The sequence below is a fragment of the Paroedura picta genome, chromosome 5, assembly GCF_049243985.1.
Source record: "Paroedura picta isolate Pp20150507F chromosome 5, Ppicta_v3.0, whole genome shotgun sequence".
Lineage (NCBI taxonomy): Eukaryota > Metazoa > Chordata > Lepidosauria > Squamata > Gekkonidae > Paroedura > Paroedura picta.
In genome coordinates, this window is record NC_135373.1 from 17,338,640 (window position 1) to 17,363,539 (window position 24,900).

Consider the following 24,900-nt stretch of genomic DNA (forward strand, 5'->3'; position numbering starts at 1 on the left):
CCGGCCCCAACTTTCCACCCCCCAGCCAGCCGGACAAACTTTCCCCAAGCCGGCGTCTTCTACTTACAGTTGGCGCTGCGCAGCATCCAGGCGCCGCGGTCCGGCTCGGAGCGGGTCTGGGTTGGGGGGCGGCGATGGGGCGGGGGGTGGCTACGGTGTGTGGGGGGGGGAAGGAATCCGAAGGGGGTTTCCCCCCTCCCTCTCTCCCTCCCTCCCTCCCTCCCTCCCTCTCTCTCGATCGGGGGAGCGGAGCAAGGCGGTCGTGGGGCGACAGAGCCGGGGCAGTGTGCGGCGCAAGGAAAGCAGGGATCGCGCCTGGGAAGACGGGAGTGAAGCAGGAGGAGAGGGAGAGAAGGGAGAGAAAGAGAGAGAGAGAGAGAGAGAGAGAGAGAGAGATTGGGGGGTAAGGAGTGGGGCGGGGGGGAGGGGCAGCGCGTGGCCGCGGAGGGACGAGGCAGAAGGCGGTGCGTCGGCAGAAGAGGCGCAGGGAGCGCGGCCGGGAGGAACGGCCCGGAGTGTGGCGCGTCTCCTTGCCAAGGCGCGTCTTCGCCGGATTTCAGGCGAGGGAGGGAGAGGCCAGGCGGGAAGCCCAACGAGAAAAAAAGGGGGGAGAGAAAATATATGTAGGCTACGCCAGGCCTGGCGGATCGATGGAATATAATTTTCCTCAAACTCGGAAAATAAAGTTCATAGCTGATCAAATTTGAAAACAGATGTCGAATCGCGACTCTAAATAAGATTCGATCCTTCTGAATGGACTGTGGATAATATTTGGCCGGGCACTTGATGAAAATGACTGATTTCATTTAGACAGAGAGAGAGAGAGAGAGAAAGAGAGAGAGAGGGAGAGAGAGAGAGGGGCTGCGAGCCACCAACCTGTTTGCAGAAAATGTGATTTGTGTGTGTGTGTGAGACCCCCCCTCTTTTTTCCAACTCCCCCCCTTTCCTCCTTTCCCCTCAAATGTTGATGGATGGCTCTGGAGACCCGCGCGTGCCTCCCTGCCCCGAGAGAGCCCCCGACACGCATCTTTCTCCAACCTTGATGGGGGGGGCTGAAATCCCTGCAGGGCGGCCGTCCGACTTTCCCACCCGCCCTCCGACTCTTGGCAGGGTCCCCCCTCTCCATTCGTGGCTCCCCTCGGCCCCCTACACGCCTGTGGCGGGGCGCGCTCGAGGATTCACACGTGCATAGGGAACTAGGAGGCAGAAGTGACGCTTTCCAGGATCCAGCGTCTCGCAGCTCTCACCGGCCCCTCTCCCTTCCCATGCCTTCGCGGAGGTCTCTCCAAAGCGGCGCCCCCTTGAGCGTGTACAGAGTGCATTTCCCCCGTCGGCTCCTCCCCAACAGCCTTCGGGAGCGCAGCCTCCAGGAACAGATGAGCCGGTTCCCCCGCTTGCCACCAGACCCTTCCTCCGTCTCCATTCCCTCCGACGGTGCAACGGGAGGGGAGAGCGCTTGGCAGTCTCGCGGCCCGATCCACTGGTCTACTCGGGAGTAAGCAGCCGCTGCCCGCCCCCCCCTCCGGGTTCAGTCCCCCCCCCGCACAATGGTCCAGAGTCTCCCTCGCTCTCGCTCCTCTCGCTCGCGTTCCCTGCTTGCCATAACAATTAAATATCGACCGCTTTCCCACTCCAGAGGGTGCTGGAGGAGCCTCAGCGGCACCCAAGGTATTCTCGCTCGCGCTGGGCGCCGCCGTGCTTTTTATTCTCGGCCCCTCGCCTGCCGGTTCGCGGCAGGCGGTCCCCGGGATCGCTGCCCTGCCCTGGCCTACCCGGGCCCGGAAGCCCACGGGGAAGGGGGCCCAAAGAAGCCCAGAAGAGGAAGGACAGGCGGCGGTGGGGTGGGGGTGGGGGAGACCCCCGGAGAGGAAGGGGCTGCCGGGAAGGGCAGCCTGCGTGGAAGATGCGCCGATGCACAAAGACCTGATGGATGCCAACCAGGGGAGGAGTGGCTGAGAGGAGGGGAACCAGACAGGGGAGAGGTGTGGGGGGAGGGAAGGGACCCCCCCCCAGTAGCTCCTCCACTGCAGAAGTCAGAGAGGTTGGCCAAGAACCAGCAGTGTGGGGGGGAGCCCAAGGATGTAGCGCGGGGGGGGGGGGGGAGATCACTTTGGAAAACCAGGGAGCTTGGGCGTGGGAATGGGTGTGCAAAAGCAGGAGCAGCGTGGCCAAGGATTGTGGAGTGCATGCAGGCAGAAGGGGCTTGGCCAACTCGGCCTGGGCATGAAAGGAGAGGGGACACTCCTGGCTGTTTTGATGGAAGAGCCCCCAAAGAACCCAGGAGGATCAGGGCAGGGGAGGGGGAGCTGGTGTGCCCACAGGAAAGTACACCGGGTGTTCCAAGCACCTGTGCAAAGTGGCCGTGTACACTTGTGCCTTCCCCTGTCCCGTTCTCCCCCCCCCCATGGGGGCAGGTGACACAACTTATCCCCCCTCCTGCCCAATGTTCCACACCCCACTGGATTCCTGGCTCACTTCCTGGCCAGCTGCAACCTTGTGACAAATCCAAGTAGCCCCATCCCACACACACACACACAAACCGGCTTGTGCAATGTGTGTGTGTGTGTGTGTGTGTGTATGAGAGCGAGAGAAACAGCACACAAACATCTGGGACTGTTGTGTTGACGTCCTCTGCTCCTAGTGTGTAGAGGACGGGTAGTGCCTCTCAAGAAAGATCTGGCCTGCTATCTGCTTGGAGGAGGGGGGGTCAAAAAGATCTCCCCCCCCCCTTTTCCACTCTGGGGAGGCTGCAGAGGGTGGTGGGGAACTGGAGACCCTGTGTGTGTGTGTGTGTGTGTTTTTGTATCTGTCTGGTCTCCTGGAATTATGAAAAATACCTACCATCGACACTGGACTTCAACTTCGATTAAGGCAGATAGGACATGACAGTCCCCGATCAATAGCAGGCCCGTCCTATAAAGTGTCAAGTAATGAATCAATTTCGACTAAATTTTCCATTTTTCAGGGGCCGTTCCGAGAGAGAAGAATATCCTCTTTTGTAAAGATATTATTATCGATTTCGGCGGCAATTTGACATCAGGGGTAGTTAATTCCACTCAGAATAAAATTGAAAACACTTGAGAGAGAAAAGAGAGAGAGAGAGAGAGAGAGAGAGAGAGAGAGAGACAAAGGAAAAGAAGGAGGGAGGGGAAAGGGGGGATAACCATGGGCAGAAAAGCTAGAAGGAGGAAGGGAAAGAAAAAGGAGAGCGAGAAAAAGACTGAAGAGGATAGATAGATAGATAGATAGATAGATAGATAGATAGATAGATAGATAGAGAGATAGAGAGATAGAGAGATAGAGAGATAGAGAGATAGAGAGATAGAGAGATAGAGAGATAGAGAGATAGATGACTGGATGGATGGATGGATGGATGGACAGAGACTGAACTGGAGGAGAATCTACTGAATGGGCAAATCCAGAAGAGGTATCCAGAAGAGGTATCTTTGTGGGGCAGAACTAGGAAATGTGGGGCTGGGAGGCCTAAAGAGATTGTAGGGATAAACAGAAAGGGATGAACGGAATTATTTATTTTAATGGTGGGAAAAGAAGGGATGACGGGAATAAGAGGAAAGGAAAGCAACAATTTTAGATGGCTTTTTCTGCAAAAGTGTATGTGGGCAATCGCCCCCTACCCCAATGGTCAGAAGTATGGTGAGAAATGCAATTCTTTCACCACTGTTGTTGTGGTTGTTGTTGTTGTTGTTGTTGTATTTATACCCCGCCTCCCCCCCCCGAAGACTCGAGGCGGCTTACATAACCCCGTCCCCTAAAAACCATAAAATAACAATAAGATCCAATAATTTACAATAGTGGCAACAACTACTGGCATCTGTTGGCCTGCCCTGTTCAGAAGTCCTCACATACCCAAACATCTGGCCATGGCTGTGCTCTTGCTTCTCTTTCGGCCTGGGGAGCCAGGGAAACTGCTCAGGCCAAAGAAGGTGGGAAGTCCTAATATGCTTTAATATGCTTTAGGATGCTTAGGGCTGATCATGCATTGAGCAGGGGGTTGGACTAGATGGCCTGTATGGCCCCTTCCAACTCTATGATTCTATGATAAGTCCACCACAGGCATAGGCCCTGAGAGAAGGCCTCATCCCGCTGAAACCTCTGAAATAAGTGGTCAGGATGAGGCAGTGATGGGACCCCAGATTTGTGACATTTCAGCCCTCATGATGGCAATTCATCTTTCCCTCAGCCACCACCTCACTATCTGGCCTAAATCCACCCAGGGCCTAGTCTGGGGAGGTGCAGTCCCTGGTTCCTCTGACCCCCAGAGACAGACCCTTCTGGCCAAGAATGAAGGACAAGTCCAAAAACTGGACACTGGGGACAGTGTCTGACTTTGTTGAAGGCCCAGGTTTTGGACTGAGGAGATTACAGGAGCCAGGAGAATGAAGTGAGCATGAAGAAACGTGGGGAGTCAATTGTAAACATGCTGGCGGGAGAACTTCAGGAGGACGGAACATGGCTGGGCGGAATGAGCAAGGCCTCAGTGGGAGAACAGGGGTGATTGGTAGGTGTGTGTGTAGAGGTGGATAAGATGTAAGGAACAGAATATCCTCACCTGAGTGAAAGGGCAGGGGGCATCTTCCATGATGTTTTCCCATGTCTCAAACCATAGTGTAAAGTGCCATTGGGCTGCTTCCGATTCATGAGGACACTATAGGTGAATGACCCCCCCCCCAAACGTCCTGTCTGGTCTTGCAAATGGAGGGCCCTTGTGGCTTCCCTTATGGAGTCGATCCATTGCATGTTGTCAAAAATGTTTGAGTCCCTTGGCACCTTAAGAACCACCAAGTTTTAATTTTAGTATAAATTTCCGTGGGCTTCCTCTTTTCCCTGACACCTTCAACTTGTCTCAGCAATCTTCTCTTGTCACCTGTCTAATACAACTGAACCTCATCTTCCCTCTGATCGGCCTCTGTGGCTCTCCTTCAGATGAGCCTCACAACGATCCTGTGAGGTAGGTTAGGCGAAGAGAGAGGCACCGGTGCCGAGTTCCACAGCTGAGGGGCCATCTGAACATTCTACCCCCTGCGCCACACGGATCGGTGAATCAAAGTGAGACAGAGAAACAGTCAGTCAGAGCTACAACCAAAAACCTTCTCGCTCAGATTTACTTCAGAGTCAACATTTGTATAAAAGTTATAGCAATGTTTGGGTTGCTTCTAATTTCATCGGTTCCCAGTCTGTTTCCGGATCAAGTTCAAGATATTGGTATGAGCCTTTAAGGCTATACATGGCTTGGGACCCACTTATCTGCAGGACCCCCTATCTCCTTATGCCCCCCGCAGGACTCTACACTCTGCGGGTATGAGTCTGCTGGCTGTTCCGGGCTCCAGGACATTCGCTTGGCCCCAACCAAAGCCAGGGCTTTTTTGGCTCTGGCCCAAACCTGGTGGAATGAGCTCCCGGAAGAGCTACAGGCCCTGTCGGAATGGTCGGATTTCCACAGGGCCCGTAAGATGGAGCTCTTCCACCAGACATATGGTTGAGGCCAGGGTGAGTCCCGGAGTTTCCTTTGGTGGATCCCTTCGCATTGGTACATCTGGACCCAATGAGGAAGAACTCTTGGCCCTCTATAGCTGGACGGGGGGAGGGGGGGTTAGAACTCTAGATTGCCATATTTAATGCTTAGTGTTAATGTTAAGTTTTAATGAGTTTTAATGGGGTTATATTTCTATTCTATTGTTTCTATTGTTTTATTACGAACTGCCGTGAGTCCAAATGGAATGCGGCAGTGTATAAATACAAAAATAAAGAAATAAAAGATATAAATGTTTAATTGTGAGCTCTCTGTGGAGACATAGGGGAAGGCATCCATGCATTAGAGAAGAGAGAGAGAGGTGGTGACTAAGGGGAGGAGCCGTGGCTCAGTGGCAGAGCCTCTGCTTGGCATGCGGAAGGTCCCAGGTTCAATCCCAGCATCTCCAGTTCAAAGGACCAGGAAGAAGGAGATGGGAAAGACCACTGCCTGAGACCCTTATTAAGAAAGTTTTGTGTGTTCGTTAGGGAGGGGCTTTGCCTCAGTGCCAGAGCCTCTGCTTGGCATACAGAAGGTCCCTGGTTCAATCCCTGGCATTTCCAGTGAAAAGGACCAGACAGGGGATGATGGGAAAGAGTTCTGCCTGAGAGCCTGTCAGAACCTCGATGGACAGTTGGTCTGGTTCAGTATAAGGCCCCGCCATGCTCTCTAGGCATGTTCAGCAGTGCACTTGCGTACATATATATGCTGGGATCTGTCCGCTTCCCCGTACATCTCTTCCAACTGCTGGGCATGTGTCCACTCACATAACATCCCGCTGGGTTGCTATTAGCAGAAGTCCTGAGTTACAGGAGACAGAGCACAGGACCATAAACGGGAGCGTGCCGGCATCGAGAGAGACTTCTGTCCACAGGGATCGTAGCGAGAGGCCTCACTGGATCTCAGGACTAGTTACAGCTAGCCAGGCGTGCCTTCTGAAGCCGTCCCATTTATCACCAGGACAGGTCACGCTCGGTAACCTTTCCCCAGCCATATTGGGAGAAGAAGGCTATTTAACCCTGCCGGGGAAGGGGAGGGGACACAGGTCCATGGTGCCCCCGGTCAATCTTTTCTGTCTGCTTTTCTTTTTTCAGGAGGGACAAAACTCAGGATCTAGCTGTCCAGGGAGAGACACCAGGGCCGATGGGGAACATTATGCTCATGCAATCCTGGGCACAAAAACATTCTTGCCACTACTCAGCCCCTACTCGCTGGTTACTCGTGGCAGATCGGCCTCGAGTCCCTGTGACCAAGGTGGACAAAGGAAGGAAGTAGATATTTCTGGCTTCTCAGGTCATCTCTGGACTTTGAGATCCACTACTTCTTCAGCCTTTCCCCTCTGCCGACAGCGCTGGGGGATTCAGAGGCATCAGCGACATTCCCGGATGTTGTTACTGATCTGACTTGAACCTGGGAGGCTCCAGGTTCAAATCCCCACTCAGCCACGGAAGCTTCGTGGGTGGCTTTGGGCTGGCCACATGCACTCTTGGCCTGTCCTGCCTCAGAGACTTGTGGGGAGGATAACATAGAGGAGGAAGGGAGACCGCTGAAAGGCGTTTTGGGAGACAAGCAGAGGGCGAAGGAAGCGGATTCATCAGGCTTTCCTGACTTTTTGCCCTTGAGAACCCCCTAGGGTTGGGCACTTTGGTGGCTGAAGCAGCCGTTCACTCCCAACGCAGGCAGTGCCAGGCCACAGGGAGGGGGGGGGAAGGGAAGCACGCGCAGACACCCGTGCCTCCCCTCCCTGCGGCGTCACACTGGCTGCGTCGAGAGCGAACGGCCGCTTCGGCCGCTGAAGCATCTGCTGGTGGAACCCTGGGCCTTGACCAATCTCTCTAAGTTCTGAAGGGCCTGTAAAATGGCGCTTTCCCACCAGGCACTTGGTGGAGACCAAGGGCCACCATCACCATCTAAATGGGCCCCCCAGAGCCAGACCCCTCCTCCCTCCATCTTGCATCTGGGCTGAATCTGCACAGAGCTTTTATTCCAATCCCAGGTCGATTCAATCCCTGCCGTCTACACTGGATGTGATTTCCATTTTGATTTTGGGCCATTTACATTTTTCATCTGCAACAAGCAGGATTGATCTGGATTGACCCTACCTTTCCCCTGCGATATCCTGGAGTGGATATAACTCTCGATATTTGAAAAATCGGCATGAGTAAGTGTGCAGCTGTCTGCTTTCCCCGAAATAACTTGCTGTCAAGCCTCCAACACTGTAGAAAAGCCCTGATTGAGAGAGCCAGTTTGGTGTAGTGGTTAGGAGTGTGGACTTCTAATCTGGCATGCCAGGTTCGATTCTGCACTCCCCCACATGCAACAATCTGGGTGACCTTGGGCTCGCCACGGCACTGATAAAACTGTTCTGACTGGGCAGAAATATCAGGGCTCTCTCAGCCTCACCCACCTCACAGGGTGTCTGTTGTAGGGAGAGGAATGGGAAGGCGACTGTAAGCCGCTTTGAGCCTCCTTCAGATAGGGAAAAGCGGCATATAAGAACCGACTCTTCTTCTTCTTCTTCTTCTTCCATCGCATTTGCCTTTGCAAATCAGGAAATGTTTTTGCATGCAAGAAATGGCTTCCAGGTTTATACTGACTCCTCCCCCAAAAAAAAGAAAAGAAAAGAAAAAGGTCTTCTGACTCAGAAGGAGACCAAAGCCAACAAGCAGGATGTGGTGGTGGAAAGTTTTGGGACTTTTACTAAGCGCTGTCCAGGCACAAGGTCCTGACGTTGCACGTATCTCGATAAGGAACAGCGTTCTTTTCTGCCACCTCTCGGACTGCAAGGCAGGAGGAGGATGGGTGGATGGGGGGACATGGGAGATGCTCGATGGATTCTCCAGCTCTGGCCCATAAGCTCAGTCAAGCTCTAAGTTTCTGCTCAATAGAGATGGGCTGGGTCAGTGCTCGGGTGAAGGAGCTGCCGCTGCTAAAGAGAAAAGGGTCGGGCGGTTCATGACTCCGCAAAGATCTTCTCCTCCCATCGTTAACAAGATTTCATCGAGAGCCCTGCCTGGTTCCAGCTAAGGAGCCTATGTGCTGTGTTTGTGGATCTGCTGAGGATCGAGCTTGAGGTCCGCAACAGGATCCAAACAGGCATGAATAAGACCAATGCACGGCTAGATCCCATCTGCTAGATCCAATCAGTTCAAATCTGGAAATGGCCTATAGCATGCACTGGCAGGAAGATCCATTTATGTCTTGGGTATATATGTTGGGTTTTCGGTGGGGGGTGGGGGGAAATTGGTTGCTTCAGACTTTACTTCTCTTGTAGGGGCTTGAACTGTCCTGGCTTCCTCTGAACCCACAGATTTAACATTACATGTGGATAATTCCTGTGGCTCTTCAGATGTCCATGGACTACAGTTCTTATGAGACCCTGCTGGCATGGGCTCATGGGAATTGTAGTCCACTGGAGAGCCACAGTTTGGCCACCCCTTTCCAAAATTTCCAAAAGTTAGTTCATACTATGATTACTATTATGACAGTATATTGGAAGGTATGTTATGCTGCTTTGTAAAATTATGGACTATGTTTTGGAAATTTTACATGCATATATTGTCTACTAGTTTATTCATTTTGCAGAGCAACCACTGATGAAGATAGAACAGAAAGCGGGTTACTTAACCTAGGATCCCGTTTTGGTTGCCTCTTTATGTTTGACCATTTAGACTTTATGTTATAACCTCTTCACTTATAAATATAGAGATGTCTGCATCATTGTGCTTCGTGATTTCCTTTTTCCTTCTGAGTCCACATTGAGGAATCCACGGTTCTATACTTGGAAAGGAAAACCAGGCAGGCACGTTGCCCGTTATATCCATGGGTCAAGGAACACGGAGGCACTGCAATGATTTCAGCTCTTTAAGAGAGATTTCAGCTCATAGTGCACTGAACTGGAAACACCCCCCCCCCCCCCCCCAAGAACACTCCCCTCCCAATATATACAAGTCAAACAAAAGAACTTCCTGCAGTGATTGGTTACCTGGTTGGTTTAAAGTGATTGGATCACTAGTGGATCCGGCTGCGCATTGTCCAGTCAGGGTGCAGCACTTTCCTTTGAAGCCACTGGCTCCCACAGGAAAACTAGATTGCCACTCAAGTCCTTGGTGGATCCACCTACACAACATGGCCCTAAGCTCCTTGGGAGAAAATAGACAGAGAGAGAGAGAGAGAGAGAGAGAGAGAGGCAGATAGACAGACAGAGACAGAGACAGAGACAGAGACAGAGACAGAGACAGAGACAGAGACAGAGACAGAGACAGAGAGAGACAGAGACAGAGACAGAGACAGAGACAGAGAGGGGGGAGGCAGACAGGCAAGCAGGCAGGCCAGAATGATGTCCTTTTGGATTTCATTGGAGGAGTGTGGGAAAAGGGATCGCAAAATGTTGTTAGTATTTTCATTCTTTTACTTCATGATTGTCTGTCTTTCATGGACTCACCAGAAAGCTCAAAGGCGCTCAGAAACTGCCCTGATTAAATTGCAAAGCGGGGGGGGGGGGGGGGGGTTGCCTGTTACATCTTGTTGTTGTGGTCACTTTTGGGGGGGGGGTGAAGAGCAGAGGCCTCTAATATGGAGAGCCAAGTTTGATTCCCCACTCTTCCTCCACATGCAGTAGTCTGGGTGACCTTGGATCAGTTACAGTTCTCTCAGAGCTGTTCTTGCATGGCAGTTCTCCGAGAGCTCTCTCAGCCCCATCAACCTCACAGGAAGGGAATAAGCTGCTTTGAGACTCCTTTGGGTAGTGAAAAGTGGGGTATAAAAACCCAGCTCTTCTTCTCTTCACCAACCCTCCCCTCACCAGATGGTCCCTCCTCTCTGCTGAAGCAAAGGTATATATGTCCTTTTGTTGCACACCTAATTGTCAGGGCTCTGCTATTATATCCACTTGCTGCCCCCGCTCCTGGATTCTTGCACTGATGGATTCCTTTTCACTCGGGCTTCTCTGCTGAATGTATCCGTCGAGGAAAAATGGCGCCTTCCGAGGGCCCCTGAAACATATTTTAGAGTAAAAAGAGAAACTACCTAGGTCCCCGGAGGACTGTTAGGCCCTGCCATTGGTCCATGGGAACTGAGCATCATGCCATCCCAGAATCCCCTGCTTTCTCTGTGTGCTGCAGGGGAAGATTAGTAGCAGCAGAAAGGCCGTCATCCAAGGACCCAGTAATCACCCTTGGGGCACCAACTTCCTTGAAAGCCACTGGCTTCAAACAAAGATCTCTGCAGCCTCGTTCACATGAGAACTCTCGTACCTAAGAACCTCCAAAGAGCCCTGCTGAATCAGTCCCGGGCTCTCTCCAGTCCAGCCTCTGAACATGGAGGTTCTCTAGCCCAGTGGTCCCCAACCGTTTTATCACCGGGACCAGTTAACGCTTGACAATTTTACTGAGGTTTGGGGGGGGGGTAGTCTTTTGCCAAGGGACATTGCCGCCGCCTGAGCCCCTGCTCCACTTGCTTTCCCGCCAGCGCCCCTGACTTCCCACCACCAACTGGGGGGCGCTGCCAGCAGCAGCTGCACAGTGCCACCCCGAGGGGGTGCCCAAGCCATGACGGCTGCCGGAGACCACCAAAGGTGAGCAGAGTGGCAGGACAGCCCCTCAGGCAGCAGCTGGGGAGGAGAACAAGGAGGAGCCGTGGCCCGGTACCGACTGATCCATGGACCGGTCCCAGCCACGGACCAGGATTGGGGACCACTGCTCTAGAGTTACCATGGCTAGTTGCTACTGATAGTCCTCTCCTCCATGAATCTATCTAATCCCCATTTAAAGTTGTCTCCAGCTGAGGCCCTTGCTGCATCCTCTGGCCCCAAATCCCACATTTTAATCCCTTTCTGTGGGAAGAAGCATTTCCTTTTGTGGGCCCTGAATTGACCGCCCATCAGCTATGTTGGATGCCCTCAAGTATTTTGAGAACCGGAGAAGCATTTTCTTAAAAGAAGGCTTGGTGTTGTGGTTAAGAGCATCAGCCTCCAGTCTAGAGATCTGGGTTTGATTCCCCACTCCTCCTCCATGTGCAGCTAGCTTGGTGACCTTGGGCCAGTCACAGTTCTCTCAAAGCTCTCTCAACCCCACCTACCTCACAGAGTGTGTGTTGTGGGGAGAGGAAGGGAAGGTGATGGTCAGCTGCTTTGAGACTCCTTTGGATAGTAAAAAGTGGGTTACAAATCACCAGCTCTTGCTCTTCGTCGTTGGCTCTCTCCACCATATATATCCTACTGGTACATACATGTTTGCAAGGAAGAGGCAATAAGTATTGGCTTCAGGAATGAAACCAGGGTAAATGTGGAGTTTTTAATCCCACGTTTGGCTGACGTGCATTGACAGTCGCAAGAGAACTGGAGGGAGGTTGGGGGAAAAATGAAGTTTAGCCCAGATTGAACATGTGGTTCCTATAATTTAGGAACAAGACAAATGCTTAGAACTCACCAGTGAGAGAGACAATTCAATATCCCTGAAGAACTGTCAACACAAAGGATCTGAAACACCTCGATTCCTTTCCCTTAAGGGGCACCCTTGGCTTTCAGACAGAAATACCGGCACAAACAAACAAAGAGCCCCGGATTAGGGGGGGGGGAGGCCAGAATGGCTGGGAGAAGATTTCTTCCGATCCCCCCCCCCCAGCCTCCATCAGCAGCAGAACCTCTGGGTCATTCCCCAGGGCAGGGAGAGCACTAGAGGAGGTGAGCAAACCGAGGGACCACCGTTTGCCTCCTCGAACCGGTTGCGCTGGAGGGGTCAGGGGATTTAGCAATATCTAAAACGGCAATCACACCGCTATTTGCCTGTCACCACTACCATCAAGCCCCGCTATCAACGCGGCAATTGCCTTTCTCCGCTTCTGTGTTCCCATATTGCTCTGGGTTTTTTCCTCCCCCACCACCCCCCAGAGTTCTCTGCCCCTCTTTCTGTCTCCCGGGTGCCATAATTCTACCCCCCCCCCCAGCCCAGTTTCTGTCTTTTTTCTCTCTGAGCTTTCCCCTTGCCCTTCAAATTGGAACCCTGTGCCGGGGGGGGGGGGCATAAAAATGTTAGTTCTAGGCAGCAGGGAGGTTTAGGAAGAAAAGGGAGATAAAGGGAGAACAATAGGTGTTCCATACAATCTGCTGTGCCAAGTTGTGCCATGACTGTGGTTGCATACACCAGCCAAAAACAAAACAAAACATAGCAAAAGCCAGACTCCAGGGCATAAATCCAGTCGTGATCCTGACTTTAGGAAACTGATTTTGGAATGCTGTTAAAAGGACAACAAATAGTCCACTATTTCTTTGACGAGCCCACTTTGAGTAACAGCTTGTGTGTGTGTGTGTTTGTGTGTGTTTGTGTGTGTGTGTGTGGAGGGGTGTTTAGATTTTTCTGTCTCAGTTTCCAAGATGCCTCACATGTCTCTGGAACGACTGATGGAGCCCAAGTTCTCTCAGAGGTTTCCTGCACAGAAGGGAGTGGTGGGAAGTGAAATCCCAGCTGATTTATAGCAACCTGGCAAGGTTTTCAAGGCAAGAGATGAACAGAGGCGGTTCTCCATGGCCTCTCTCTGCATTGGGACCCTGGGCTTCCTTACAGCTCGGCCCCCTGAGGGGCTGCCTCTCCCAATGCGCCTCCAGGAGAGCACTCAGGTCATCTAATGCCAACATGCTGTTAATTTCTGGCCTGAACAAGGTGCGTCTGGCCTCGACCAGGGCCAGGGCCTTTTCATCGTTGTCTCCAGGCTGGTGGGAGATGCTGCCAACAGAGACCCGTACCCTTACAGAACTATTGTATTTCCACAGGGCCAGTGGAAATTTCCACCCGGTGTACGATTGAGGCCAGAGCACATAATAAAACCAACGGGACTTCTCCTTCTCCCAGAACATATCCCCCCCCCTGCCAAAAAAACAAAAAAAAAACCCACACCAGCATAACTGGGCAATGCCTTAAGTTTAGAAACAAGACTGAGATACAGGGCCAGATTTTCCTATAGGCTAACTAGGCTTCAGCCTAGGGCCTCAAGATCAAGAGGGACCTATATTCAAATTGTTAACAAAATTAAAATTACACTATTACACCAATCACAACATGTTTCATTTGATATATATCACAATAATGATGTATTTTATTATCTCTCATGTAATTTACAAGGGAAGTGAAAGGGCCACATAAGTGGAACAGCCTAGGGCCTCTTTTTATGTAAATCTGGCCCTGCTGAGAAATGTACAGAGCAATTGGAATGGTTGTTTTAAAAGTTCTGTAATTTACACTTTTTATAGAATTGTTATGTCTGTTTAATACATTGTACACTGTCCTGATGGGGTTGTTAATAGATCCCATAATAATCACCATCATTCTGCCTGGCCAGCTGCCCACACTAAGCCTCTACCATAATGATAATGAGGCTATCCATTAGAAAGGCTTTCTTATTGACAGAATACCCTATTTGGTTTCATACTTTCCTGAATTGGTTGTCCAGAAATGGCTCATGTCACCAGCAAAGAATAATTATTGAAACCTACTGAAAATTCAGTCCAACATTATTCAACCAATGGGTTGGAATTAATTCAAAAGAATTTTTGGCTAAACATCTGGAAGAAGTTCCTGACAGTTAGAGCGGTTCCTCAGGGTACAGGCTTCTTCTTCTTTGGAAGTTTCTAAGCAGAGGCTAGATAGTCATCTGACAGCAATGCTGATGTTATGAACTTAAAGTTTTTATATTTACTCACTGGAAACTATGAGCCCTAAAGGCTTAAACACGAATTTGGAACTTTCTTGCTTCCTGTGAGGTAGCACCTGCAAACACAAGGACTGCAAAATGATGCTGTAATTTCTTAAACTCAAGCTAGGTATAAGATCAATAGCCTCTATAGGGGTACCTTGGAAGAAAGTTTATTATAATTTAAATCCTAACTGATAGGCTTCATGGCCAATTGGGAGAATTTAGAGCCCTTAAAATATTTTTTACATATGTTTGGAACTCTTCGCTTTTAGATGAGACTGCAGCTTTAATTGGTATAGGTGTGGCATGGAGTAAGTTTCTCAGCTAGAGTATAATTACCAGAGGCAGTCTACAACCCAGTGGGATGAGTCTTTTGAACAGACCTCCCCAAACCTGAGAGCCAAAGGCCACATATATATAATATAATTTAAAGGTAAGACTTGGCCCTTTAGTATAATTTTTATAATTTTTATAAGTTTTACGATAATAGCCAAAAAGCTGGCTTTTGATTTATATATATATTAAAGAAACAATGACCGTATGTTTATAAAAATTATAGGAGGTATGTACTATTGTAGACTAGAATAATGACTATGTGCAGTTAAATATGTTCTCTTCTGCTTTGTAAAAATGGTTGATAAGCCTGTATTAATTGTATGCTTTTGTATTTTAGAAGGACAACCACTGAGGAAAACAAAATTGAAAACGGTTTAATCTAGAGGCCGTTCTGGTTGTGCTTATACACATAAATATATAAGAAGAGATAAGAAACGTTTATTTGTATTTATTGTGAAATTGTTTAATATAGCCCGGGATAGGTTCTGTTTTCTGTTACAATAATTTTGAACCGTCCCTTTCTTTTCGTGATGTTATGAACTTAGGCAGATTGTGAGTGGGTGAGCAGAGAGGGATGTACCAGTGTTTGTCTCATGTGGCCCTTCCTTGCATTCCCAGGGAATTGCTGATCACCCATTGCTGTGGGATGGTAGGGGAATTTGCTGTGGGGTGGTAGGGGAATTTCATTCAGGCCAGGCTGGATTCTGGAGATTTTTGGTGGAGGGATCACTTGGGCATGGAATTGGGATCACTGTGGGTGGGCAGGTAGTTGTGAGTTCCTGCATAGAGCAGGGGGTTGGACTAAATGACCCTGGAGGTCCTTTACAACTCTATGATTCTATTATTCTATTTTAAAAACTGTCACTGACATGATCTTTCACGCCTGTTTTCTGTCCCTGTCTTCTCTGTGCTGTCACCTGGAATCCCTGACCCTCTCTGTCTTGGCTTTCCCCTCTTTCTGTGGGGTTTTTACAGTGCCACTGCAAGCAGAATGTTCACCCTTCTAAGCGAGCAGAATGTTCACCCTTCTAAGCCCACTGATTTCTGTGGGAGGGGCCATGGCCCAGTGGCAGAGCATCTGCTTGGCATGCAGAAGGTCCCGGGTTCAATCCCCGACATATCCTAAGAACAGGGGAAGAAATAGTCCATGCTGGCTCTCGCCACTTTTTTGGGGGAAATTATTTCTATTGGACTATGCAAGACCCACAGTATGCATAATTGAGCAGAATATAAGGGGATTGGGTCAATGGTCCATCAAGTCCAACACTCTGTGTCATACAGTGGCCCAAGACCATGGGCCATCAGGAGAGCCATCAGCAGGGACAGAAGTCCAGAAGCCCTCCCACTGTCCTCCCCCCCAAATACCAAAAATGGAGAGGATCCCTGCCCCAGCCAGAGCGATCCATTTATGCCTTGCGGTGAGTAGCCACTGATGGACATTTCCTCAAGAATGTAAGAGAAGCTATGTTGGATCAGACCAGTGGCCCACTCAATCCAGTTCTCTGCGTAGGAATGCCAGCTCTGGGTTGAGAAATAACTGGAATCTCACTAGAGTATAATGCTGTGGAATCCACCTTCCAAAACAGTCATTTTCTCCAGGGGAACTGATTTCTGTCGCCTGGAGATGAGCTGTAAAACTCAGGGATTCCCAGGTCTCTATGTCACACAGACCATTAAGTAGTCACACCACAGCTGCCACCAGGAGATCTACCAGGGGGACAGAATTCCAGAAGCCCTCCCACTCTTGGCCCCCCCAAGCATCAACTTCCCTGCACCCTCAAGACCAGGGGTGGTCAAACTGAGGCCCTCCAGATGTCCATGGATTACAATTCCCATGAGTGTTTGCTGGCAGGGACTCATGGGAATTGTAGTCCATGGACATCTGGAGGACCGCAGTTTGACCACCCCTGATCTAGGCCAGTGGTTCTCACAGGGGTCATGGCAGGGCAAGCAGCTTGCCCGGGGAGGTGCCATCCACACAACAGCCTTGTTGGGTAGATTGAGATAGAACATTCGTCTGTCTGGAGCAGTGGAAAAGAGCGAGATCAGCATGGTGGGGCATGGTGGGGCAAGAACTGAGAAATCCTGGGGGGGGGGGAGGAAGCTAATATATATACAATCATGAACAATGGATCTACATGCCATTGGTCAGTTTCGGTTTAATTTCTGTGAAAGAACCCTTGCATCATTTTATGGTTGAGCGTCACCACATGAGGAACTGTATTTAAAGGGTCGCAGCATTAGGAGGGTGGAGAACCACAGCTGTAGGCCAGCCTTTCTCAACTTTCTTACCATTGAGAAACCCCAGAAACATTCTTCAGGCTTCGAGAAATCCCAGAAATGGCACGATCCTACAGAACAGGGTTGGGAAGCAGAGCTGTTGACATGCCCACCTTGGGGCCCTTCCCTTTCGCAAACCCTTCTGGCCCATCATCGGCCATGGAGGGGGGGTAAGTCAATATGATTATATATGGTCATATCACCTGATTAAACATTTTATTAAAATATTTTTAATGAATTAATGCCCATCCATTCTGGAATGGTTCCAGGGCCGTCAAGAGAAAGGCTGCTGTAAACAACCAGTGGAATCAAACAGCAGAAAGCTTTTCATTTGTCGTAACCATTTTTTGTGTGTGACAGTCAAAGCATTAGGTTTGCATTGGGGGGGGGGGGAGACACACTCTTCTGATGTGCTGAGAAACCCACCCCTGAACATGTCAGGACAGCAAGACGGGAGATATGTTTTTGCAAATAAATACATCAAGGAACTTAGCGCATGATGGGGGAAGGCTATTTTTCTATGTTCAAGCAGGTTCTTTCTTTCTTTTTTAAAAAAGAGATTCATAGGAGGCCAGAGGCAATGTTGGTCAAGAAAAAGCTGTATTGTCTTGCTCCCAGGCCCTGCAGCATCTCATGCTGACAATAGAGCGCCCTACCCATCCCAGGCTGCTGTGCGACCCCCCCCCCCACTCCCAGAAACACACACAGGCACATAGCTCTGCATTCTTCCAGCGGAGGTAGCAGCCCTCTACCTTGACAGCAAGGGACTCCAGGCAGATGAAGGTGATCGATGCTTGTCTGGTGAGTCTGTGGCTTTGCCTGCGACCCTGATTCCCGTCTCATTTTCGTGGGGCCTCTTGGCATCTCATTCCTGTTACCCTCCGTGCCCTTTGTGGAGGCCAAGAAGAAAGGACCGGAGGAGGAATCCATGCTCAGGTTCGGAATCTGAACTGGTGCCCACGGAAAGAAAAAGCCCTGAAACATTCTCCGAGAGTACAGCCGCTGGTAGGGCACTGGAATCATTTGGATCTTCCCAAATCCTTTTGGGGATCCAGAACCACTAGGGTGAGCTTGGCACTTGGTGCAAAGGATGGGGATTTTTAATTTTATTTTTAAGAACCTCAGAAGAGCCCTGCTGGATCAGACCCACAGTTCATCCAGTCCAGTATCCTGCCTTGGGTAATGGCCATCCAGTTCCTCTGGAGGGCCAACAACAGGGCATACTGGCTGAGGCCTTCAGAAGAGCCCTGCTGGATCAGATCAGTTGTCCATCCAGTCCAGCATCCTGTCTCGCACAGAAGCCAACCAGTTCCTCTGGAGGGCCAACAACAAGACACAGAGGCCAAGGCCTTCATAAGAACCTCAGAAGAGCCCTGCTAGATCAGACCAGGGGTCAATCTAATCCAGCATCCTGTCTCACACAGGGGCCAATCAGTTCTTCTGAAGGGCCAAAAACAAGGCAGAGAGGCCAAGGCTTTCCAAAGGATACCAGAACAGTCCTGCTGGATCAGACCAGGGTTCATCCGGTTCAGTATCCTGCTTCACAACTGTGGCCTGCCAGTTCCTCTAGGGCAGTGGTAGTCAAACTGCGGCCCTCCAGATGTCCGTGGACTACAATTCCCAGGAGCCCCTGCCAGCATTCGCTGGCAGGGGCTCCTGGGAATTGTAGTCCACGGACATCTGGAGGGCCGCAGTTTGACTACCCGTGCTCTAGGGGGCCAACGAAAAGAAATCTGCTAAGAGGGCCAAGCTACCCCAAGTAAAATAACAACAAATTCACTATTTATGATATGGTTTCCACAGAGACAAAATTAAAACCATTAAGCATTGGAATGTCAGACTATATGCTTTATATAAGCTGTTGTTGAACATGCTGGAGGACAGCAAAAGACTATTTGCATTTCGGGCTCTAAGGCTTTCCTCAGTGGCCACCCAAGCAAAAAGCACACACTCAGAGAATATTATATATTAATCCCAAACGGGTATTGCTTTCTCATATATTGTGTGGTTTGACATCATTTCATAAAACGATTCATGGGTTCCTCCACATGGTATCTGACTCACACACACATTTTACTTGATGTATTATAAAAGTCCCAATAAACAACGGAACCTCGAAACATTCGAAACTGCAAAAAAAAAAACCTGGTCTAGCTTTTTTAATCCTTGTGGGTGGGTCTGGCTTCATCCAGGAATTACAATCAATTACTGGTTGATGAAACACACATCCAGAAGTATTGGAAATCTTATCCCAAATTCTGATGGCAATGAAGATGTTTGTGTGAGTGAAGGTCCAATGTCGAGGAATCCAAGGCCTGCTTTGTGAATTTATGTCAAATCACGCAATAAATGAGAAAGAAATGCCTGGTTGGGATGAATATACAAGAGTCTATGAAGGTGGGTTTTTCTGAGTGAGGACCAGCGATGAAAGCCTTATAGGCTGAAATGAAAATGATCTTTGTTGGTCATTTGACGTGTTCAGCTTTGTATAGGAAATGTTTACACCTTATAAAAAGATGTTTGGGTGAGTGATGGTAAGTGCAACTCTGTTTTCTAATTATACATCCAGTCCAGCATCCTGTCTCCCACAGGAGCCCACCAGTTCCTCTGGAGAGCCAACAACAAAGCACAGAAACCGAGGCTTTCCTGAGATCCTCAGAAGAGCCCTGCTGGATTAGACCAGGGGTCCATCTAGTCCAGCATCCTGTCTCACACAGTGGCCAACCAGTTTCTCTAGAGGGCCAACAACAGGGTAAAAAGGCAAAGGCCAAGAGCCTAAGAAGACCCCTGCTGGATCAGACCCATAGTCCAACTATTCCAGCACCCTATCTTACACAGCACCCAACCAGTTCCTCTGGTGGGCCAACTACTGGGGAGAGAGACTGAGGTCTTCCCCTGAAAAGAACCTCAGAAGAGCTCGGCTGGATCAGACCAGTGGTCCCTCCAGTTCAGCATCCTATCTCTCACAGTGACCAGCCAGTTCCTCTGAAGGGCTAACAACAGGGCAGAGAGGCCAAGGCCTTCATAAGAACCCCAGAAGAGCCCTGCGGGATCAGACCAGGGGTCCATCTAGTCCAGCATCCCGCCTTACACAATGACCAGACATTTGAGGACCAACAACAGGGCAGATAGACTGAGGCCTTCCTCTGATTCTGCCTCCTGGCTCCGAGATTCGGTTTCAGTTCTTTTGAACGTGAAGGTTCCCCTCTGTCACCATGTTTAGTATCCACTGATTAACCCATCCTCCGTGAATCTAAAAACACATGTCCAGCTAGCCTAATAGCTGTATTTTGGGCCACACAGTTCTTTTATATTATGTGCACACTGAAAACTCTTGTGTGTTAAGTATCCACTGTTTAAATAAATACACAAAACACATACAAAGCCATTTGTTAAAATCACAATTTTAAACCTGCAGTTAGGCTGAAAACCTAAATTAATGGAAGGCCTTTCAAAAGAAAACTGTCTTCAGCTGCCTCTGAAAGATCAAGAGTGAGGAGGCCAGGCACGCCTCTCTGGGGAAATTGTTCCCTAATCATGGGGCAGCACACCAATTGTGTGGCTGTAACACAGTGGCCGCATGCGCCGGTACAGCATAGTTTGAGGGATGAAAGAAACAGTGGAGGTGGCACCTGTCGTAGGGCAAGATGGGCCACCCAAATATACACCTCCTCATTCTCCTTTAAAACCTATCTACTGATCAGAGTTATTTGGTCTGGCTCAGAGCTGTGGCCTCTGCTTGGCCTACAGATGGTCCCGGGTTCGATCCCCGGCATCTCCAGTTAAAAGGACCAGGCCGGAGGTGATGAGAAAGACCTCCCCCTGAAACCCTGGAGAGCCACTGACAGTCTCAGTAGAGAAGGCTGAATTTGATGGACCAAGGGTCTGATTCAGTATAAACAGCTTCTTGTGTAGCTCCAGTCTCTCATTTCTGCATGGATGGTGTTTCTCCTATGTGGCGTCCTTTGCACTGTGGCTCCCAATGCAACCAAGTCAAGGTTGGAATTCTGTGACCAGTGGGCACAGAACTGTATGCTTCGTATTCTTTGGGGATGGAAAGCACAAATGCACATAGCATCAAGTCAAAGCACTGGTCCACCTAGTTCAGGATGAGTCATGGCAAGATCTCCAAGCTGGCATGGTGGTAACCTTGTAGTGTAGCAACCCTCCATTTCCTGGTTGGTCTCCCATCCAAACAGTAACCAGGGCCGGTTCTGCTTAGCTTCCCAGATCAGATGTGATTGGACTAGCCTGGCCCATCCCAGTCTTCTTCCATAGCACAGCTACCATCATTTTGCTTTAGTCAAATAAAACAAGAGATAATCCATCCTTTTGGGAGAGGGGAGAGGAAAGTCACAGGGAAGGGGCTGCATGAGAATCTTGTTGTTTTCCAAGGACCTACCTTGAACTGCTCAGATGCAAAGCAAAAGACTTTAGCTTATTGAAAGAGCTAAAGGTTCTCAAGATGCCCACGAGTGCTCAGGAAGGAGTTAAGAGACATCCCTTCCTCCTTCTGGCCAATGAGCCTCCAGTCTCAAGATGATGGGCAAGCCCTTAAGCTCTCTCTTCCTGCCCATTCTATGGGAACTAAACTTCTGCTGAAGTTACGGAAATCTGCTTCAGCATGCAAGGCTGTTATTATTACTGTGATTATTGTTATTACTACTACATTTATATTCTACTGCAGGGGTAGTCAAACTGCAGCCCTCCAGATGTCCATGGACTACAATTCCCAGGAGCCCCCTGCCAGCGAATGCTGGCAGGGGGCTCCTGGGAATTGTAGTCCATGGACATCTGGAGGGCCGCAGTTGGACTACCCCTGTTCTACTGTATCTGGTGAGACTCAGTTTGACATTTGCTCTTTTGCTCTTTGGCATCTGCTAGAGGCGAGTGTTTCTCTGGTCTCCCACTGCTGTGGACTCCTCCATTTCACCTCCTCTCATGTTTAACACCTGGCACACTCATAAAGCCAAGACTCCATGGCCATGCCCGACTGGTTTTCTGTGCTGCCACCTAGCGGAAGGAGAGGGAGCTAAGCAATTAGTGTGCGGGAACTCAATAGGCCTTGGCTCAAGGTTTCCTCTGAGGTCCCAGCTCCTCTGAGCAATGAGTTTAGGTATTTATTTATTTGATGGATTGATTGGCTGCCGTTCCTGGTCCAGCCAACCCGGGGTGCCTTACAACAGCAGTAAAATACAGTATTTTAATGTGCAAAACCTTAATGTGCAAAATTAAAACCAAACACAGCTACCACCCCACGCATAGTCCCCCCATCTGGCATATTCTGGGCAAGATGTTAAACATTGGAGCACATGGAAAGGAGCTCAAGATCTTCCTAGCCTGGCTTCAACCAAATGCCTGGCGGAAGAGCTCCGTCTTGCATCTCCTGCAGAAACATATTAGTTCCACCTCTAGCGCTTTTGGGAATTCATTCCATCAGGCAGGGGCCAGGACCGCAAAGGCCCTGGCTCTGATCAAGGCCAAGCAAACTTCACATGGGCCAGGGATCACCAACCTATTAGAATTCGCAGAGCGAAGAGCCTGCAAGAGACAGAAGGAGTTAGATAGTCACTGGAAATGGTCAAAATAGCAATAAAGAAGAGCCCCTCTGTGCATGTGCAAAGGGAGGTAATTTGCCATTGCTTGTCCCTGTGCCACAACCCTGGTGTTCCTTCCAAGCGCAAGGACTGACCCTGCTTAGCTGCCGAGCTCTGATGGGACTGGCTTGCCTGTGCTGTCCGGGTTGGGTCAGGCCCTTTCTGGAATACTCTTGATCCCAGCCTCTCCTTGGTTAGACGTTGAGCCTCTTTATTGCTTTCTGTATTTCATCTTATCTAGGACTCTTCTTCTTCTCTTCCCTCTCCCCCCCTATCTTACCTGGACTTGGAGCCCAAGCAGGTTCGCCTTTTGGAAGTATATCTGCTCACTGTGAGTAAAATGAACCACCATGAATATGAAGGCTAATATGTGCTTCTGAACAGCATTTTACCAGAGCTGGGGCCTAGTCTGCACACACAGGATAATGCACTTTCAATGTGCTTTGGAAGCTGGATTTTCCTGTGCGGAACAAGAAAATCTACTACGAAAGTGCATTGAAAGTGCATTATCTATTGTGTGCAGACTAGGTCTGGGAAACAGAGGGTCCAGGATACTGCATGAAGCTTCCAGAGCAAATGATTAAAAATAATGATCCCATATTTTTGCTACTGACTAAACTATAGGGGTTCTGCTCTTCTCCATCTCCCTTCTTCTCTTCATTCTACTGAGCCAGCTTGGTGGAGAGCTGGGTTCAATTCCCAACTCCTCTCCCACATGCAGCCAGCTGGGTGACCTTGGACCAGTGACAGTTCTCTCAGAGCTCTCTCAGTTCCACCTACATCACAGGGTGTCTATTGTGGGGAGAAGAAGGGAAGGCAATAAGGAAGCCACTTTGAGACCTCCTTGAATAGCAAAAAAAATATAGCTCTTCTTTTTTTTCTTCTACTTATTGAATTAAAGACCCCCAAAATGTATTTAAAATTCAAACATACATACATATATACCAAAATTCATACATATATATCGAAAAGGAGAAATACAACCGTCACGCCAAATCCAAGAAAAATGCCCCCCCAAAATATATACCAAATCCCCCCTCCCCAAAAATGAAAAGCCTTTTTAAAAAAAGGAAACCATTTCAACATTAATAATCAACCGCCACATGGTGGTGGTTCTTCTTCTTCTTCTTCTTCTTGAGAGCCAGTTTGGTGTAGTGGTTAGGAGTGCGGACTTCTAATCTGGCATGCCAGGTTCGATTCCGCGCTCCCCCACATGCAACCAGCTGGGTGACCTTGGGCTCACCACAGCACTGATAAAACTGTTCTGACCGAGCAGTGATATCAGGGCTCTCTCAGCCTCACCCACCCCACAGGGTGTCTGTTGTGGGGAGAGGAATGGGAAGGCGACTGTAAGCCACTTTGAGCCTCCTTCGGGTAGGGAAAAGCGGTATATAAGAACCAACTCTCTTCTTCTTCTTCTTCTTCTTCTTCTTCTTCTTCTTCTTCTTCTTCTTCTTCTTCTTCTTCTTCTTCTTCTTCTTCTTCTTCTTCTTCTTCTTCTTCTTCTTCTTCTGGAAGTGCAAATGCACAAGTCAGAACAGGCATCCCCCAGCAGGTATCCAATTCATGGCCATCACACCCAAGCCTGTCTTTGGGCCAATGTGCGTACACCAGACCTTTTTCAGCTCAAAGGCCTCATTGAAATTCTGACCTAGCGTAGGTGCCAACACAAAATGGCTGCTGCAGGAGTTGGCCCCAGCTACAAAATGGCTGCCACCCCTTAACTTAAGCCACGGAGCGTTGTGGTGGCAGATGCCGCCCAGGCCAAAAATCCTCCATGCCAATCACACTTCCAGCAGCCAATCAGAAGCCTTGCTGGCAAAACCATGTCTGGGCCTTGGCCAGGGAAGGTACTGAGGGACGCCATGGGGACCCCTGTCCATACACCGGGCTGTTTCCTTGAGCCACTCCTGCCCTTCCACACCCCAAGCATTTTGCCCACCTGATGCCCACGTCCTCCCTGGAGAATGGATGTGGACGAGGTGGGGGGAGGCGGCTGCTGTCCCACGGTGTATCATTTAACAAAGGAGCTGGAGGATCAATGCTGACTCCTTGCCTCCACATGGCAGGGCCCGGCCTGCTCGGGTGTCGCTGCGCGTTGCCCTCCGGCAGACAGCTTGAGTGATGGTCCACATTAAACAGTTAATCCGCCTGATTGAATGTTTGCTTCCTCCAAATTGAAACATTAAACAACAACGGAGGGAGAAGAGGCGGCGACAAATCAGTCATGAAAGATTCATTTTCTTCCGAATAATGTATCTCATGAGCTCGGAATATACAAATAGCTTGGCGCGATCGGCGGAAACTCCACCTCACCCCCCCCTCCACCTGCCAAGCCGGGCACGGGCCACCCAGTTGCCTCCGCGGCGTCCGTCTGGCCTCCTCGGTGTCACTGGGGAACTGTGGCATCCAGGGAAATTCAGCGCTCTGCAATCCAGCGCCGCGCCAATCCAGGCTCCTCGCACGTGC

General features: G+C 49.8%; 1 protein-coding gene across 1 annotated transcript in view; it reads right to left on the bottom strand.

Annotated features, from left to right (window-relative positions):
- The window catches only part of ERFL (ETS repressor factor like), an 87,241-nt gene extending 87,078 nt beyond the window's left edge, over positions 1 to 163 (bottom strand). The window contains exon 1 of the mRNA XM_077336736.1: positions 68 to 163. The gene's annotated coding sequence lies outside the window, so the exon portion shown is untranslated. The remainder of the gene's footprint in view (positions 1 to 67) is intronic.
- Between the last annotated feature and the right edge of the window lie 24,737 nt (positions 164 to 24,900).